General features: G+C 45.9%; 2 non-coding genes across 2 annotated transcripts; one reads left to right on the top strand and one right to left on the bottom strand.

The window, feature by feature from the left end:
• Positions 1-17,294: 17,294 nt before the first annotated feature.
• On the bottom strand, positions 17,295-17,390 carry TRNAI-UAU (transfer RNA isoleucine (anticodon UAU)). The gene is made up of 2 exons: positions 17,353-17,390; positions 17,295-17,330 (listed from the first exon to the last, which is right to left on the bottom strand). It is a non-coding gene; the product is annotated as a tRNA-Ile (tRNA).
• An 855-nt stretch (positions 17,391-18,245) lies between these two features.
• On the top strand, positions 18,246-18,319 carry TRNAN-GUU (transfer RNA asparagine (anticodon GUU)). Its single transcript has one exon. It is a non-coding gene; the product is annotated as a tRNA-Asn (tRNA).
• Positions 18,320-18,753: the final 434 nt, after the last annotated feature.

Genomic DNA, 18,753 nt, shown 5'->3' with positions numbered 1-18,753 from the left:
ACATAGACAGCACAAGTGCCACACCTATGACAAGCATTGCGCACATGATATTCCATGTACATGTCAGCTCATTTCCTAACTCCTGACACACCCATGCTCATGATCTCACCCCACCTGTCTGAAGAGGTCCCTGGAATGGTAATATGTGTACCCATATATTCCCTCCTCTACACACACAGACAAACAATACTAATCCTGTGTGCTACACCCTTTCCTATGTTATGCCATTGTCATAGTACATCTGACTGCATGGGCGTCAGGTCAATTAATACACTGGCTTGTTGTTTCTAAGCCCTGGTATCCCCTGTAGATTGCTTCCAGTGTGAAAGGTACTGTTGCCCATTTGAATTCAAATCTCACATACAGGACTTGTGGGAAACTGATGCAGCACACACCTGTGATCACCTCCATGCACACCACCCATTAGAACATGCACTGCCCCTGCTGATGCCTGGAACAGCATAGAGGTTTCCATTTTGTCAAATACACCGTTATGCATTGCTACTAATTAAGCTGTGTAACACAGCCCTTGGGTTTATGTGTCACCTTCAAAAACACAGGACATACACAGTTTTCCATGTCAACTGTCTTGTTCTTCCTCCGACCAGTCTTAGTCAGACCACTGTTTATGTACCATGTGAAATTGCTGGATCCAGATTGACCCTGCATCCTGTCAGCCTGACTGGCACCTATCTGTGCGTTACCCTAAAGGTTCCTTGTGGCTACATATGTACCACACTTGCGTTAGCAAACCTCTCATTCCTCAGAAGGTATTTTGTCATGTGCTTCATCAATGCATACCCAAATACATTGTATAGTATCATCTGCTTTTTAATTGTACCATATTAGTAAAATTGTCTTTGAATACCAAAATCATGGCCCATCCCTTGTCTGGGTCTCATGTATGCATGAACGACAAAGTATGACAGCGTACCAGATCCGTATGCAGGAATTGGGTCTGGTGCCGCCAGCAGAACCAGCTACCTCTGATAATGTGTATGAAAAGTCCACACATATTAGGACCCTGACAGTTCACACACTGAATCACATTGCTCACAACATATTGATGGCCTGTGCATGCTGAATAGCTGCTACATTAATCAACACAGAGGCTATGATGTTCCCAGATGCAGTGGGAACTTCACAGGCCAACCTGTGTACAAATGTTGTAATGACACCTGCCGGAACATGACACCTGAGACATTGTCTCACTCAGCACACCAAGGTTGCCCTGTTGACAGTCTCATTACACGTCTTCAGTGACACAGTGGGACCATCCCTATGTAGGTTCTCATGTCCTCATCCACTTTACTCACATTGATCTCCGAAGGTTACTCAGTAGATACAGGAATAGCTGCCACTGACTAATGATGAGACCTGGACGTAACTGTGACAACATACACCCCTAAAAATATACAGGATCAACATTGGACCACACACATGAACAAGACACATCTGTGCAATTGATCACTGGAAATATGTGGACACGTGCTGCCTCGCCTGCTGGCCCACCACTGCCACTGGATAGTTGTGGCTCAGTCATATGACCACAACTGTGGCATCATATTACATTTGTGGTTCACCTTTGGCTGTCTGGGCCAATGACATGGTACCCACTTCGTCTATGCATGTGCCTGACTCACTGTGAGTTCACTAACAAGTGCCTAGGAAGCAGTTACCAAAATTCTAGGACATGGGATGGCCAACTTGTGGACCATTGACATGAACAAGCGTCTGCCATCTATCCGGTGCATGCTTTGTCATTTGTGGTGTCTATGTTACCCAAAATCTTGGAAGTGCACACAACAGATGTTGCTACATGTATGACTAACACATGTCCTCTCTCATTTCCACAATGACTTGCATCTAAGGTTTGGACACATTGACTTCACATTCATACAAGCATATTTGCAATAATGCATCTTGTGATGCACACACACTGGGTCGACTAATACATTAGTAGCCACTGCACACACATTGAACCACAGGCATTGAGGTATTGTACTCATGTGTGTCACCTTGCTATCCTCTCCTGATGCCAAACATGCCCAAATTGTGCAATACATATATGTAGGCCACACATATGGCCATCTAGTGCGTTAGCCAAGCGTGAAAATCCTGTTAAGGGGTAGTGGGTCATGGTCCGCAGCAGTATGATGTCTCACATGTGAACATACACCATCAACACCAAAGTGGGTGCAATCAGCCTATCTCAGTTGTGTCCCAAATGTAACATTACAATAAAATGGAAAAAATACCCAAAACCAGTTCATGCCCTGAAATTTTGACGCATATGCATCAAAAAATGACGCTTATGCCCGAAAACCAAACATAATGCCTGGAAAATTGGTTACGTGATAAGACTATTTACAAATATATGGATGCGGCCTAATTTGTACTCCTGGGTGTCGAAAAAAATTATGCACATACTGTATGCGTGAACAAATATGACGCATAACGATAAAAACAGCGGCCATTTTATGCAGGAAGTGATGTAATAGGATATCCTGTTTACAGATTAGGTACAGTGGGTGTACTTTCACTTTGCAGTCTGTGATTCTTCTAGACTGTGTGGCTGTGTTGTGAGTGTTGTCCAGTGAAATTGTGCTTTTGTCTCCTGTGTGCTCCATTACTTGTTAGTTTGTGAAATAAATATTGTTGTTGTATACTGTCTGAGTGTGTGTGTTTTGTATACAATTGTCCAGTATTGTATTGTATTTGTTGTTTGTGGGAGTCTGTTTTGGGTAGGGATAGTTGGGTTCTTTTAGTTGTTAAGTTTACTTTTTTGTATTTCTACTTTCCCCCTTTTCTCCTTTGTCCTTCTTTATCCCCTATTCCCCTTTTTGGTGCTAAGATGTTGGGTAGGCCACGTCTTGGCAGGATGGGTGAGGAGGAGCTTGGGGAGTTTATACGGCTGGTGTGCCATTTCCTCCCACTGATGATCGAGGCAGGGGGCAGGGTGATACAGGGGTATCACACCGAGGCGCGACGACTCCGGTGGGGAAAGGTCCTGCATCACTGGCAGCGCGTGTATGGGAGCCAGAGGAATGACCACCAGCTGGAGCTCCGCTGGGCTGACCTCATCACCAGGGAGCAAGATCTGATGGACCACCTGGGAATAGTGATTGGTGGCCCTGTTGGTGAGTACAAATCATGTAATTGTGCACAATTAAAAGCTCTGTAGTGACATCAGATGATTTGTACAATATCAGCCGGCTAAGTTGCTGATTGTGTGGAATGCTTCGGAAACATACATGGTCATTGATGGACTATGTGAAGGACCACAATTGCTAGCTGTCAGGAAGCACGTGCTCTGCAAACTTACCGAATACTTTTGCTTAATGTAATTTGGTGCCGCCTTTGTGTCAGACAGCAACACAAATTAGGAGCCAATCATGTCTATATAGGTCACATTTGGCAGTGAAGTATAGATTTTCTAAAATATTGGCAACCTTTGTTGACACAATAGCTAGACTGACTTTCTAAACACTACATGATGCAGAAATTGAGTGCTGGCTTCACGTCAATTGATGATAGCAATGTGGCCCAGACATATGTCTCATGTGTGTCTGGTGAGTGTGTAAGGAAAGCGTTTTTGGAAGTTCTATGAATGTTAGGGATTATTGTGGTCCTTCATCATTTTGGATACATGTCAGATCTGGATTTGGAAACATAGGGAAAAGGTTTAAGGTGCCCTCAGCTAACATCCTACACTGGTATTTGGTGTTTGGTGTTCCACCTTTCGTTTAGGGATGACAGGTCAAAGGTATGCACATGGGTTCATATCTCTATGGTTGGTGCAAATCGCCATAGCTGGGTCACATCAAATGAAGAAACTGTAACAATATGAGGGCTTACAAAAGTCACTGCCCCTCTGTACATTGTACCTATGTGTCATAAATGTGTCATGGCCACATAGGCTGTTTGACTGGTAATGCAGTCCTCAAGTAACCAGGCTTTGGATGTCTCTCTTGGATGCACATGATGAGACGAATACACGCCATTATTATGTCTGCTCACTAATGACGGGGCATGTTTGCCACCACATGATAGTGAGGGCCACTGCATGTGTGCAGATATGTGTGTAATTGTCACAGGAGTCCCATGCTATGTACATGTTAGCCGTGCTATATCGGACACAGTATCATCATGTCTGAGTGGATTTACTTACTTATGTCATCTTACACATAGTTAATGTCTTTGGAATAGTTGGTCAGTGCACAGATTTTGAGCACATTTCTTTCCTTCCATGCCTTACAGGTGGACTGGCACCCTACACTGTGGGCGAGGTGGCTTCATTTCAGCACCCCGACCACTCCAGTAAGTGTTGATATGTCTGTTATGTGTTGTGTTTGCTGGTGATGTGTCATGGACTCCTGTGTGTTGAACACATAGCAAGGTATGATGTGCTGGCCCATCATTTGTCTTGTTCCAAGAGTGGAATTTAATTTTCTAAGCATTTTGGAGTTTGCCAATGCTTATCCTATTGTCTTATCTAGGGATTCTAGGTCATTCCTGTAGGCCCTGCAATGTGAACTGGGGTGAGTCATGTGGATAACACTTGTATCAACAAGAGTCGCACTGGAACTAATCTCAGATTTAGTCTGCCTGTCAGACCCACATTCTCCCAGAATGGGGCTGCAAAATGCTTACCCGCAGACTTCTGCTTCCCTATTCACCAAAGTACTTATGAAACTGTAGGGTGAACTTCCTAGCAGCATGTTGCTCCACATGCAGGGTTACAAGTATGTGGCACTTGAGTGCAATGGCCTAGGTGTGCATGCAAATCATGACTATGGGTGTTCTTGCAACTCTGTGTCTGTTGTAAGTCATGCCTTACTGGAAGTATTTGATGTGGACAAAGGTCTGCATTTCCAGACATGTGTGGCGCTGCGATTGGTCAAGGGTTTGCTGTCTCCTATATGTTGATAGACCTGACCTGTGGTGTGTGTGTAGAGCCAAACACATGTCCAGCTTTCTATAGCTTCCTGGGTGTCCATGTTGTTTGAAATTGTTAGTTGTTTATCCTCCCCCCACCCTCAAACATAGGGGGTCGTTCCGACCCTGGGGGTCATGGACCGCCAGGGCCGGGGACGGAGGAAGCACCGCCAACAGGCTGGCGGTGCTTCAGGGGCAATTCTGACCGTGGCGGTAAAGCCGCGGTCAGAAAAGGGAAACCAGCGGTTTCCCGCCGGTTTTCCCCTGCCCCAGGGAATCCTCCACGGCGGCGCTGCAAGCAGCGCCGCCATGGGGATTCCGAACCCCTTCCCGCCAGCCTGTTCCTGGCGGTTTACACCGCCAGGAAGAGGCTGGCGGGAACGGGTGTCGTGGGGCCCCTGGGGGCCCCTGCAGTGCCCATGCCACTGGCATGGGCACTGCAGGGGCCCCCTAACAGGGCCCCATTAAGCAGACACTGAAAATCGCGACGGTGCCACTGCACCCGTCGCACACCAGCAACTCCGCCGGCTCCATTCGGAGCCGGCTTCATCGTTGCTGGGGCTTTCCCGCTGGGTGGGCGGGCGGCCTTTTGGCGGTCGCCCGCCTGCCCAGCGGGAAAGTCAAAATGACCGCCCGGTCTTTTGGCGGTCTGCGCACGGCGGGCGGCGCCCGCCGCCCGCCGGGGTCGGAATGACCCCCATAGTGTACCTAGGACTGATGATACAAGTATGTTACACAGACATGTCAATCAGTGAATGTTTGGTCGGAACCTAGTATACATACTCAGGTATAGCACATGAGTACTATACTAGCAAGTCCATTTACAACTTGCAGATCATGTGGCCCTAGATTTCCATCCCGTACACTGACATTTGTAGCCCTGGCATTGGTGCAGGATGTGCTGCATAATTGTTAGATGACAACTGTCAGAACTCTGATGCCAAATTAATGCCAGTTGTTACCCATCTTGTAGGGTTTGGATGTGCTATGTGTGATACGACCTTTGTAGGCTGGCCTGCCATGTACTTCCTCAGGGACATTCAATGATCTGTATGATGATAGGAGCTGTTACAAGTACAGTAGATGTACTGTCTGATTTACTTCTTGTGCCATTTCACACAATACAGATCCTAATGTAAATTTTTTGCCTTTGTCTTCACAGCTGCGAACATGACACCCATCCAGGTCTGTGAGTTCCAGAGGCGGGCAATGCTTTACCAGCATATCCTGCTGGTAGAGTCGGAGTTCAGACAGATGGCCCGAAGATACCAGAACGAACGGGCCTCCGGAGCATGGAGGGCTTTCCCACAGGGTGGCCCTACTTTGCCCACCACAGCCACCAGCAGCACAACCACCACTTCCACCCAGGTGGCACCAACCACAGCTGGGACTGTTGTCCCAACAACGTCTGCAGTTGGTCCAGGCCCTAGCAGTGGAACACCTTCAGGGCAGCCCACAGACATAGACTCTACACGCCCACACACGTCCTCAGCTGGTACCCAGACCGCCCCAGCTGCTACAGTTGACCCTGCAGCTTTTCAGGAAATGGAATGCAAAATGGACCGTGTCCTACGGAAAATTAGTCACCTGCAGTAGGATTTTCACCATATGAACAGGCGTGTGTGGTCCATAAAGCGGACCCTCCGGAGGGCCAACCTCAAGACTTTTAAAATGGACATGATTCCCTCCCCTCCCTCCTCTTTCCTTGTTCTTATACATAGTGGGCTTAGTGTTAGGTTAGTATAGGCTGTTAGCTTAGTTAGTGTTAGTGGGTGGGGGGTCCTGATTATTTCTATTTTTTCTTTTTGAGTGTGTGGGTGTGTGGGTGGTGGGCTATGTTGGGGTTCTTGTGTGTTTACAAAAAAAATATTGAAAAAATATCAAAAAATACAAAAAAATATATATTTGTTTAGTATAGGATAGTATGTGTTTAGGTTAGTATCTGTTGTCCTCCATGTGTCCCGAGGGGGTTGGGGGTTGATGTTTAGAACGTTTCGTTACATGTGATAAGTAAGTTTAGCTTAGGTTAGTTAGGGACAGTTGTGGGTAATGAGTAGTTAGGGTAGATTAGGGTAGGTAAGACTTTTCCCTGAGTTTCCTCTACTGTTATTACCGTTTAATAAATATATAGTGAACACTTTACAGTATGTGTTAAATGCTTGTTGATCAGGACCTTGGCATACGTGTACATGAATTTTGTTCTATTTCATTTGTGTCCTATGCTACGAACAAATCCCAACTGAGCTGTAAGATTGGCAGCTACCCCAGAGCTACCTTGCAAAGATTCCACCATTCATTGCAACCACCAATCACAGTTACTATGGATACCAATGTGTTTTTTTTCAAAAAGTATGTTTTCGAAGTCACAAACAGTGCTTCCAGATTTGGTATTGGGGGAACTGTTTTAGGTCTGACTGCAGTGTCATGTTCAAGGAATACCCTTATAAGGTGAGTGGTCGTAAGCACTCTTGTAGTATCATCTTCATGACTCACAGACATCATTTGTGACACTGTTCAGCATGATTACTTATTTCGATGGAAACTCAGACACCTTCATTTATGCATTTTTTGGAGTGTTTGCTTAGATTTGTGGGCACTGTTCTATGTGTTAGTATTGCATGGTGACAACACTTAGCTGCCACTATTTGATGGCTTAGGTATCCCTTGATGAAGCATTATTCTGTCCAACACAGCATGATGGTGTATGTTTTCTCTCTTCATCAGATATTACCCTCAGGAAGGGCAGAGTATGGTGCAATCCAGGCCACTGTGCAAAGTTATCTGAATACATAATTTCAGGACAGTTGTATTGACAAGCTACGTAATTTGACAGGAGGCACATTTCAGTTATCTACTGCACAGTTGATGTGTCACATTACACATAGACAAATTTGTTGTGTAAGTGCTATTTATTGAAAAGTGTTGTAGTGCTATATGTACATTGTCCATGATTGTGAGTCCATTATAGTGACATCTTCCATTGTGATCCTACACAAGCGGTAAAGGAAAATGCTTTTGACATGCTGGGGTGATGTGTCAGACAGTGCAGAGGGACAGGATTTGCCAATGAGTAAGTTAGAGACAATCACTAGGTAGGATGACAAGATTAACAGTGGTTTGCAGAACAGTCATTGAGTACAGTTGTTGTCTGGCATGTTACAAAGCGCTGGACCTTGGTAATAGTTGGCCATGTGGCAGGGACTAGTGCTTCCGGGTACTTTTCCGTGTGAAGGTGATCTGTTCCATGTCTTCTTCTTCTGATGTGTGTGTTGCCTCCTCTGTTCTTGGTGGTGGTGGTTGTGAAGGGTCAACACACACCTCAGTGTTAGAAGACGTGGAGTCAGACATCCCAGTCGCTGCTGCCTGTGAAGGTGTTAAGGGCAGTACTGCTGCAAGGAGGATCTGCTGATTCTTAAGAATAGCAGCCACATCACGATGGTAGGCAGCCAGGTCGGCCCTGATGGGTTCAATGTTGCATTAGTGCACGCTTTGACAGGATTGCTGTTGTAGGTGTTGAGTCAACTGTATTACAGCTGTGCTGATTTCCTTCAGCCTTTTTTCTACTTCCTGCAAGATAGTTGTTCACCCTTGCATAGCTGCTGCTTGATCTGCAGATGACATCATGAACGAACGCACCCCCTCTAGGCTGGCTGCCATAGTTTGCATCCCCACCCGCACCTCATTGGCCAGCTCCTGCTGTACTCCGACTACAGTTCTCTCAAAGCTGGTGCATGTGTCGACTGAGTCCTCAGCTGTTTTGGAGCTGGCAGGTCTTACAATTGGGGTGGTGGGTGGGTCATCTGTGATGGCTGCTTGTTCTGAGCTCCTTCTTGTGACTGAAGGTGGGGTCTGGAGGGTTCCAAGGACATCTTGGATGGTCTGCTGGGTGATGTTTGTCAGCTCGTCATCCATGTCATCAGGGTATACCTGGACAGACATATCTTCAGGAAATCCATCATCCTCTGCAATGAAATAGGGTACAATTAGTGTGTCTGTGTTGTGGCATTGGTGATGTGACATGCCTGCCTTGTGATGAATTCACATTGTGATCTTGTTTCCTGTTCATTGCTCCAGTCTTTCAGATGGGCATTCTCCCAGGCCTATGGCACATCTGCATGTCACATGTATTGTATTAAGTTATTAGACTTCTCGGCATCATCTCCTCTAGTGTTGTTTTAGGCCAAATAGTGATTTGCTACCTTCTTGTCCTACTCAAGCCTCCGTCTACCTCCATTCTCATGGTGAGGCTGTGGGTGCTCTGATGGCACTAGCAGCACACTTAACAATCTGGACCTGCCCCAGTCTCTGATCTTTCACATCCACCTATATGTAGTTGACATGTAGCGTATCCTATGCATAGCATTGTTATGGCACGATATGGATGTTAGCATTGGTAATGAGTACAGCTGATGTTGGGGAATGTGTGGAGATTGGATTGCCCTGATAGTCGTAGCAGTGTCCTATTTCCTCCTCTGACTGTGCAGGTGTATCTCAGTGACCAGTTACATGTGTCCACCCCATCAATGCTGTTGTCTGAGCAGTATGACATTTGGGATGTTGCACTGTGACCCAGGCACAGGATGGACCCTGGTATATGCAGCATTGGTGTGTCCTTAGTGCTGTGTAGCTCCTACTGTTGATGACATTGGCTGATGTTTGCGGCAACTATGGGCATTCACATTTGACAGGACTGGAGCCTTTGTCTTGTTTCAGGGGATTGTTGAAGTTGTCATCCTCAACCCTCTAATTTAGGTGTGTATGATCCATCGGGACATTACTGCCATTGGCTACTTGACCAGCACACAGAGCGGAGGTGGTAGTGGCAACTGTTGTCAGTGTTACATTCCAGTTGTCGGTATGGCTAGAGGTTGTTAATTGGGCCCTAGTTAATGTAGGGGGCATAGTGGCTGACGTGTGATGGGATGTCAGTTTGACGTTGTGCCCTTCCCTCCTGGCGTGGCTTTACCTTTGCTCCATTGTTGGCATGGCAGCATGCCCCCATGGGACTGTTGTTGGTGTAGTGTAATGGTGTGCCCCAGCTTCTCTCTGTGCAGGCCATGCCCCCATGCCAAACCCCTTTACCCATGCCAGTCCATGTATATGATGACTTCCATGCATTTTGTGGTCTGTATCCCCCCCCTGCTTTCAGTTTTCATTAGTGCATTTTAATTACCCATGCGACTTACCCTGCATGTGCGTTGTCTCCTGGTAGTCTGCGCTGTCCTGTCCTTGAATCCCTGCGACGATCTCCTCAGGGATGACGGCTGCGACCATCTCCTCCATGTGGTCCAGGGCCTTCTTGTGTGCTGGACTCCCACCTCCAGTCTGCAGTGCTGCCTTCCTGTTCCTGGCCATCTTTTCCTTGGTCCTGCGCTTGCAGTCATGCCAGCGTTTCTTGCACTCGATGACTGTTCTGCATACTTCTGCCACATGGTTAATCTTGTCAACAATTTGTTGCCATATTGCCTCTCTCCTACTGATTGGCAACTTTGGGATGACAAACAGTTGGTGCTGGTGTTCCGTCACCTCTTTAACCAGAATTTCCTGATCCTCTGCACTGAAGCGACACTTTCTTTTCTTCTTAAAACTGTCCTGGGTCTTGTGTGGGTCCTCCTGACTGGTTCCTGGTCTGTTGTCATCTTCCTGGGGTCTGTACAGGCATCTGGGATCCATTTTGGCTCTCCTCTGCTGAAATGGCTGTGTTCGTGGGGAATTTTGATGCTATTGCATCAAAAAACTCTGCATATCCGGTGTGCGGTGTCGTAAATCGACCCACAGTCATTTCCACCGCGTTAACATCGTTTTGCTTCACGACTCGCCACTGCGGTGTGCATAAAAAAAAATGACTTACACCTGTGGTTTGCGCTGCCGGGCGTCAAAGTATAAATTTGACGCCCGCACGGCACCCAGAAATGGCGTTAGCCGGCGGTAATATTTTTGATGCAAAACTGCACCAGCGCAGTTTTGCGTCAAAAAGTATAAATATGGGCCTGGGTATATGTGCAGTATGCAATGTTGAGCCCGGAAACCGAGGCTGAAACAGTGTGTGTTGCACCCCCAGTCAGGACGATGTTTCAGTCACAGACACAGTCACAGACACCAGAAGGTGGTAAGCAGGAGCCAGCAAATGGAGAAGGGGATGGGTCAGGTGACAGCAGTAAGTCTTACAGTAGAAGGGCCTCCAAAGCAGCAGAGGTAAATAAGGCTGAGCTATTAGAAGTAAAGAGTTGAATAATAAAAAGCTTCCCTACATGGTCACTTCGAAGCCTCTAGGGGTTCATCTTAATTTGATGACCAATAAAAAAAATTGGAAAAGCGAGTATTTGGAGATGTTGAAGCTCCTACATAGACAATTACGGTCCAAATAGGGTTTCAAAGAGGAGAAATACGAGCTGGCGAAATGGCCAAAAGTGCTGGTCACAATTGAGAACTGAACGGTGGCTTTTCTTATTTATGCCAGTGTTTATTGACAGATATATCCTGAACGGGCTGTTGCAGTGTGGGGAAATTGATACAGATATTTGGTAGCACACAATGGGACCTGCCAAATTTAGGAAAATCTTTTTTACAGACAGTGGGCTACCAATAGTATATCGGCCCTTTGAGGGGCCTCCTACCCGGGATAGGTTGGGTGTCGCTGCCAGAGGACAGAATAGTGGACAGGGAAATGGGAACAGCCAGATCAGAGCATGCTGAGACTTCAACAAGGGGCTCTGCACAAGGGAGTATTGTAGGTTTTGGCACACTTGTTTTAAGTGCTCTGGCAGGCATGCATTGGTCAATTGCTACATGGCAGGGAACACGTCAGCGGGTATAGTTGGACAAGGACAGTAGCAGCAAGGTTGGCAGGTCAGCAAGGTAACTGGCAGGCAAATTTCACTGGAGGGAGGAGCACACACGGCACTGGGGGGGGGGGGATGCTCCTGTTCCAGTTAACCTGGAGGGATTGCTGTTCTGGTTGGCACAATATGGCCGTAAGGAGGACTCTGAACATTTGTTGGATGGATTAACATAGGGATTCCGGCTCAGTTACACTGGGTCACAGAGGCAACGATGGGCAGAAAACCTAAAGTCGGGAACCAAATTGTTCAAGGAGATGCAGGAAGGTCACATGGCAGGCCCCTTTACGTATTGGCCAATACAAAACCTGATAGCTTAACCCATTGGAGGGGTGCCCAAGAAGCCGAAGGGTCCGTTCTGCTTAATTGAGCACCTCTCCTGGCCAGAGGGCAGTTCAGTGAATGACTTTATCCCTGAGGAACAGGTATCGGTCTCATACGCCTCCGTGGATGTGGCCCTTGCTTTGATAGAGGAATTCGGACAGTGGGTGCTTAAGGCAAAAAGTGACACTGTTGGCTTCCTATTTGCTGCCGGTGCACCCTGATGACTTTGCCCTTCTGGGGATGCAGTTTGAGGGACTTTGGTATGTGGATAAAGTGCTCCCTATGGGCTGTTCAATCTTATGTGCACTTTTTGAATGCTTCAGCACATTCCTGCAATGGGTATTTAGGAAACAGATGTATATAACATATTACCTTGACAATTTTTTCTTGGTTGGGAAGGCTGACTCGGATCAATGTCAGAGTATGCTGACAGATTCACAGTTATTATTGATGACTTGGGGGTTCCATTATAACTTGGTAAGACAGATCAAACTCCAAGTAGGTACTGTTTTCAACTGGATGCAGCTCAAAATTCAATCAAGCACTGAAGATCAAAGTGGAAAGAGTTGAATTGAACCCCTACCTGGTAGTAAGTGCAGGGGTTCTCAAAATGGATTCATGCAGCAAGCATCACAGTTCCACTTTCCCAGAGGGATTCGCTTGAGGAGCATCAACTGCAGCCTATCAGATTGAAGCATGGCTCTCTGAGTAACTGGCTTTTGCTGTAGATTTAGGAATGATCATTTAAGTTAATGTATTATCAGCCTTGATAAAGTCCCTACTAGGGACGAAACGTGTGTCGGCTGTAAGCATCATATGGGCTGAGAGTTGCCATCTTCAACGGATTAGTCTAGTACAGATTGGACTAATCAATACATATTACAAGAACTGGTATTTACTTCCTATCAGCGAACGTCTCACATACAGTGGACTTATTATTTCATTGTCAAATGGAATTTCATATGAATGGACACTATCTTCTTCATGCATTTGTTGCATGAGAACAACTTTTCATTTTTTGGATCGCTTTAATCGTTCTTGTATTCAATATTGATTTGTTGTTCTTTCTTTCCATACGACATTGTCAGTGATATTAAAACTTTCAATGATGATATTATATTGGTGACACCCATATTTGTTTATATGTTTTGTTGTTGTTTCCTTTTATATACTCTGTTCTGAATCACATCTCCACATGTTATTCAATTAGGCACTATATTAAGTACAGTTTTTTTTACATATGTCTTTGAGTGCTCCACTATTATCTAACTATATATGGTTAACTTCTATCTCAGGCTTACACATGGTGGCAACATATGTGTAAATAGTGTTGTTGAGCACCTCATCTTGACTTTTTTGCCATTGAACTGCTAGGATGTGCGGCTAGCCTATAGTCACTGTTGCCATGTTCTTTGTATTCTGAGTGGGTCCTAGCACAGTACTAGTTTCTTGGGCATGGAGATTGTTTACAAGGAGATGGTGGTTTACCTTCCAGAGAAGAAGGTGGCAATGAAATTGTTGCTGGATGACGTTGCGCAGACACAAGGACACACTCAAGGACGTACAGGTACTGTTGCTGCACCTAAATTTCACTTGTAGAGTGGTCAGGGCAAACAGAACATTCTGTAGGTGACTAGGATTGCCACTGATATGGAAGAGGTTGCCCCACCACCACGTACCTCTAGCGGCGAGAGTGAAGGAAGACCTGCGCATGTGCGTTTCTTTTTAGGATCCATCAATGGAATTCTCTTGAGAGCTTGGCAGAAACTTGATTGGGACACCCAAATCTTCTCAGATGCAGAGGGATTTGGCATTTACTGGCAAGGCAGATAGTGCATGGAAGAGTGGCCCGAAGAATGCAAGTGGGGTGGGGGGTGTATCTCCTTTCTGGAGCTCTTACCCCTGGTGGTAGTGGTTACTGTCTGGGTGTAGAATTGGCACACAAAAGAGTGGTCTTCAGGATTGACAACCTAGCGGTAGTGCATGTGGTCAACAGACAATCGTCCAGGGACCCTGAGGTTCTGCGGTTGATGAGAGTTTTTGTGTTGGGTTTCTGCGCCACGACGTTGCGATAGGGGCAAGGCATATTCAGGGTGTGGACAATGTCATTGCAGATGCTTTGTGTCATTTGCAGGAGGAAAGGTTCCATGGCCTGGTCATGTGCCCGGAGCCAGTCAAGACCCTGATGCCGCCAGAATCATGGACGATAGGAGACAGAGAATGTTTAACCTGGTGGTAAACTCATTAGTAGTTACCACGCAGATGACTTATTTAGAGGCCTGGCATGAATTTCTGTGCCATGGGACTCATAAGCAGTGGGAGGAATGGGAGAGAATAGAGGACGTGGTACAGTACGTCTTGACATTGGTAGACAAGGGACAATCAAGGGTGGCAATTTTGGGGAAGTTTGCTGGGATAGCGTTCATGGAAAAGTTGGTTTTGGGGGCACGCACTGTTGGTGGGTGAGCAGTGAAGGAGAATGTTAGAAGAGTGGGCCAGAGAATCATGCAGGGCAGGGCCAGCAATGAAGCCAATGTTGTTGGATTTTTTTTGTGGCAGATAATAGCTGCTCTGCTCGTGATTTGCAGCTGCATGGATGAGACTGTGCTTTTCAGCACATGGATGTCTTGGATGTTTCTTAGGACCTTCAGGGTATCAGAGCTTCTAGAGGGGGAGAGGAAAAGAGGACTCCTGTGGGATGAAACTCGCATGTGCCAGGGAGGTATATGGCTACACAGGTCTAAGACTGATCAGAAGGGTAATGGGAAGGCAGTTTGGTTGAGAGCTTACCCCTCCTCTGTAGTTTGTCCTTTGTGCTGGTAATTGGCAGTGCGTGCCCAATCAGTGGCGGGAAAAGACCTGGTTTTAATGCACAATGACAGGAAGCCGATCACGACTTTCCAATTGCTTGCCATTTTGAGCAGAGGGTTGAGGGACTTGGACATGAGGAGCTGGTGTATGGTATCCACTCCTTCAGGATAGGCCTTGCTACAGAAGGTGGGAGGAGGAATTGGAACAGGGATAACATTGTGCGGGCAGGAAGATGGGGATCCTACTGTTTTCAGCCGTACGTGCAGCAAGGGATGAGAACTGAACCGGGGGCATACTTGACATTCTGCGTTTGTATTTTGCAGATTCTGTACCGGGGCCCGGACGTCACAGGCCAGTCTATCTGGTTGTGGGACACTCCTTTATAAAGTGGGCCCAGACACAACCAAAGACAAGCAACCATGGGGTGAACTTAGGCCTGGATCCAGATCAATACTGAGTGTGATGGGAGGGAAAAGGGGGGATGCGTTGGCGGGAATTGTTGTCATGTCTGAACAGAATCATGGTGCGAGGACAGAGCCCAGATTTAATTTTGTTACACCAAGGGTAGGATGATATGGTGGTTGAGAAAGGCCTAGACATTGTGAAGGCTATGAAAAATGAACTTAAAGAAATTCAACAGCAGTGGGCTGGTTGCCACGTAGTCTGAACAGCCTTGATTCTGCGGACGTTTTGGCATGGGGTGAAGAAACCGGCCAGCAGTTGAGAGGATACAGTGTGAAATTAACAAACAGATGCACCCCTTTTGTGGGGTTAGAGGTATCATAGTAATAAAGTGTTTTGAGGATGTGGAGTTTTTAGAGGAGACGGTGTGCATTTATCTTTCATGGGCATGTAATTGTACTTGTTGCAGATTAGGGACAGGCTGAAGCAGTTACTAAATGTTCGCTAGATGTTATCTAGCCAGGGGTGGGTGGGCAGAAAAAGCCCAAGGAGGGGCCTTTTTCTGGGTGGCGGGGGCACGGCAAGTTCCCATGGTTGACAGAGGTTTATGGTTGCTGAAAGTGGCAGACCAGGTTGATCAGGAACAGGTGGACAAGAGCACGTCTGGATGAGCCAAGAAGTTAAATGTTAGGAAATTAGGTTCCTTACAGGTTCAGAATTATACCAAATTGGAAGGGAGTTTAAAGATAGCAATCATTCAAGTCAGCCTAAGAAAATAGAGTATTTGCAAGAGGAAAGTTGGAGGGGGAGGGCAAGGTAGGGGAAGGGGGCAAGTTACATTGGGTGAATTGTTTGAATAGTGAGGCCGATAGTTTTTTAAGGCAAAGGCCCAGGTTAGTGTTTGTGAGTGCACCTGTTTCCAATAAAGCGGCCTTTTCCACACTAGTTCGGTGTCAAAGTTTGGTAATGCTCCCCTCTTCCCCAGCTCATCATTAGCCATTATCCAGACAATACACAACACTAGACCAGAGAATCATTTTAGGAACACACCAGTTATTTCAAGCCATTTGTGACTACTTTCTTTGGCATGAAGCTTCCCTTTTATCCTTACAACATTGAATTTCTTCTGTTATGAAAATCTCCACTTTCTGTTGAAACCAGGCTCCACTTGAGTTCTCCAGTATGCATTTCACCCATCATAAATCCATCATCCATGACCTGGTTTCCCTTCTGATTGTACTTGGTCACATTGTTAAACTCACTAAATGGGCATCCTTGTAGCTTCGCCTGTTACATCAGTTAAAACCTATAAGCCTCAAGAAACTTCAAGATTGTGGTTGACGCTGTAGATCATTCCCACGTCTAGATACGGTAGCGCGCTTCCCTTGGGTTAGCCTAAATCATATTTACTTTTAGTCCAAAATTCTAATATAAACACAGGTCTACGAAAGGTTGACAGCTTCCTATGCATAAGGAACAAGGAGGTACTAATCTCAACGCAGCCTGGACACTCTCTGACACCAAAAGACTAGTCAAAGTTGTACCTCCTTTGCACCTTGGAGTGGCAATGAAATTGCAAAGCCCATTTGTGGTTTGCCATGCCTCCCGCCCTTAGCTTTGCAAATCGTCCATGCTCTCCACGTACATCTCCAACAACACTAACTGAATTATATTAATGTATTGACCTTTTGTCAAGTTTTAATATTGCTTTGCGTTGTAAAGCATCTCGCTGCTGCTGTTGTCTCTTTAAAAATATCAATATTGATAAATGACACAGCTCAATGCAATATCAAGACAGAGGGTCTGGAAAGAGAAATCATTATAGAATGTCAGGTGCCCGTGATGAGCTGCGTTTACTTGCGCCACCAGAATTTCCAAGATGAACCAGAAAAAAGTCCCTTGGTACAGAAAAAGTGAATGAATTTTAAAAACACTGTTATAAAAGTAGAGTGCCTTACCTTTCTTTAATAAAAAGTATTGTGCTCCAGGTGAGGCTCGAACTCACAACCTCGGCATTGCTTATTGCAAAGTACTGCTGTATAAGTACCGCGCGCTAACCGATTGCGCCACTGGAGCACTCTTGTTATCCTGCAACAACTCAGTAGTGAGTACACAAACGGAGTGCTGCTGGGAAATCTGTCATACTTATTTATCTTTCAGTTCACACATTGCGAAATACAATACAGTAACAGTTTAACACACACATAATGCACAAATATTCTAGATTTGTAATGTAGGGACAGAAACTAAGAAGAGAAATGAGTAACTGAAGAAAAACGAAAAAGAAAAATTCATTTTCTGCGACCAAGAATTCCGTCTGCAGGCCACAACAACCGAACCCGGAGGAGGCGCTCGTGAGCAGAAGATCATCTGTAGATATGACAACAGTAACACCTTTCAATAAACGCCAACTTTCCCTGCTCCGCCCTTTTCATCTCTCACCTGGGGGCAAACGATTCTTTTCAACAGCGAACAGAAGGCAGATGATTGCACCGCATGATGTTGAAGAGGACGTGGGTTTAGGTGTCTGTGCGGCGCCTCCGTCTATAAGAACCGGAGCCATGTGAGGGAAGAGTGAAAGAAATAGTGATAATTTAGCGGGTCTAAGCGCACAGGAGCCGAGATTTTGCAATACGAGTTTACTCAAGCTGAGGTTTGCGGTCTGCTTCTCATAAAAGGGCTTTCGTTTTATAGACGATCGTTCAGGTTCATGTTTGTACGTCTAATGTGCATTCATTGGAAGAAGCCGTACGCCTTCAGGGCTGCAGCGCGTTCGTGGTGGGATCTAAGCATAATGCAAGCGTTTGGAGTGAATAACTATCAGCTCGCCGCTGTAGTCAATTCAAAAATTGCACCTTTTCATTATTAACACTACATTCGGGTTCCACTGTCCTGTCACTTTTTTGAAATGCTCAAATGCCAATTGGAGCTGTCTCTGTGGCGCAATCGGTTAGCGCGTTCGGCTGTTAACCGAAAGGTTGGTGGTTCGAGCCCACCCAGGGACGAGCGTTGTTTTTTCTGAGCAAAACAAATACAATGTTAGTGTTTTGTATTTTTCATCTGTTTCATGTCACATCTCTAAACAAACACATAAAACACCTCGGTCACCCTAGTTAATATGGTAATTCAACTGTGAATGATGTGAAAATTGAATCAGTCCAAACAATCCAAAACGGGTCAAAGGCTGGATGACCGACCAACATTTAATTATGCAGCATAATAGGGCACCTTTTGTCATAGTATTACCTTACAATTTTGCCTTTTTTTAAAAAATGTTAACACTATCTGGGCAAAGGTTTCACTTCATTAGAGCCAGCCTGACTACCAAATATAGCAATAAGCAGCAGAATGATGACCAGTTAACCTTTGTGAAGGAGATTCCTCTGTGCAGCAACACATGCTGCTGAGTTTTTAGTAACTTTTGATTCTATTGAGCTGG

Source organism: Pleurodeles waltl, chromosome 12 (assembly GCF_031143425.1).
Source record: "Pleurodeles waltl isolate 20211129_DDA chromosome 12, aPleWal1.hap1.20221129, whole genome shotgun sequence".
Taxonomy (NCBI): Eukaryota; Metazoa; Chordata; class Amphibia; order Caudata; family Salamandridae; genus Pleurodeles; species Pleurodeles waltl.
The sequence above is the reverse complement of the archived record's forward strand: the minus strand, read 5'-3'. Positions and strand labels throughout refer to the sequence as shown.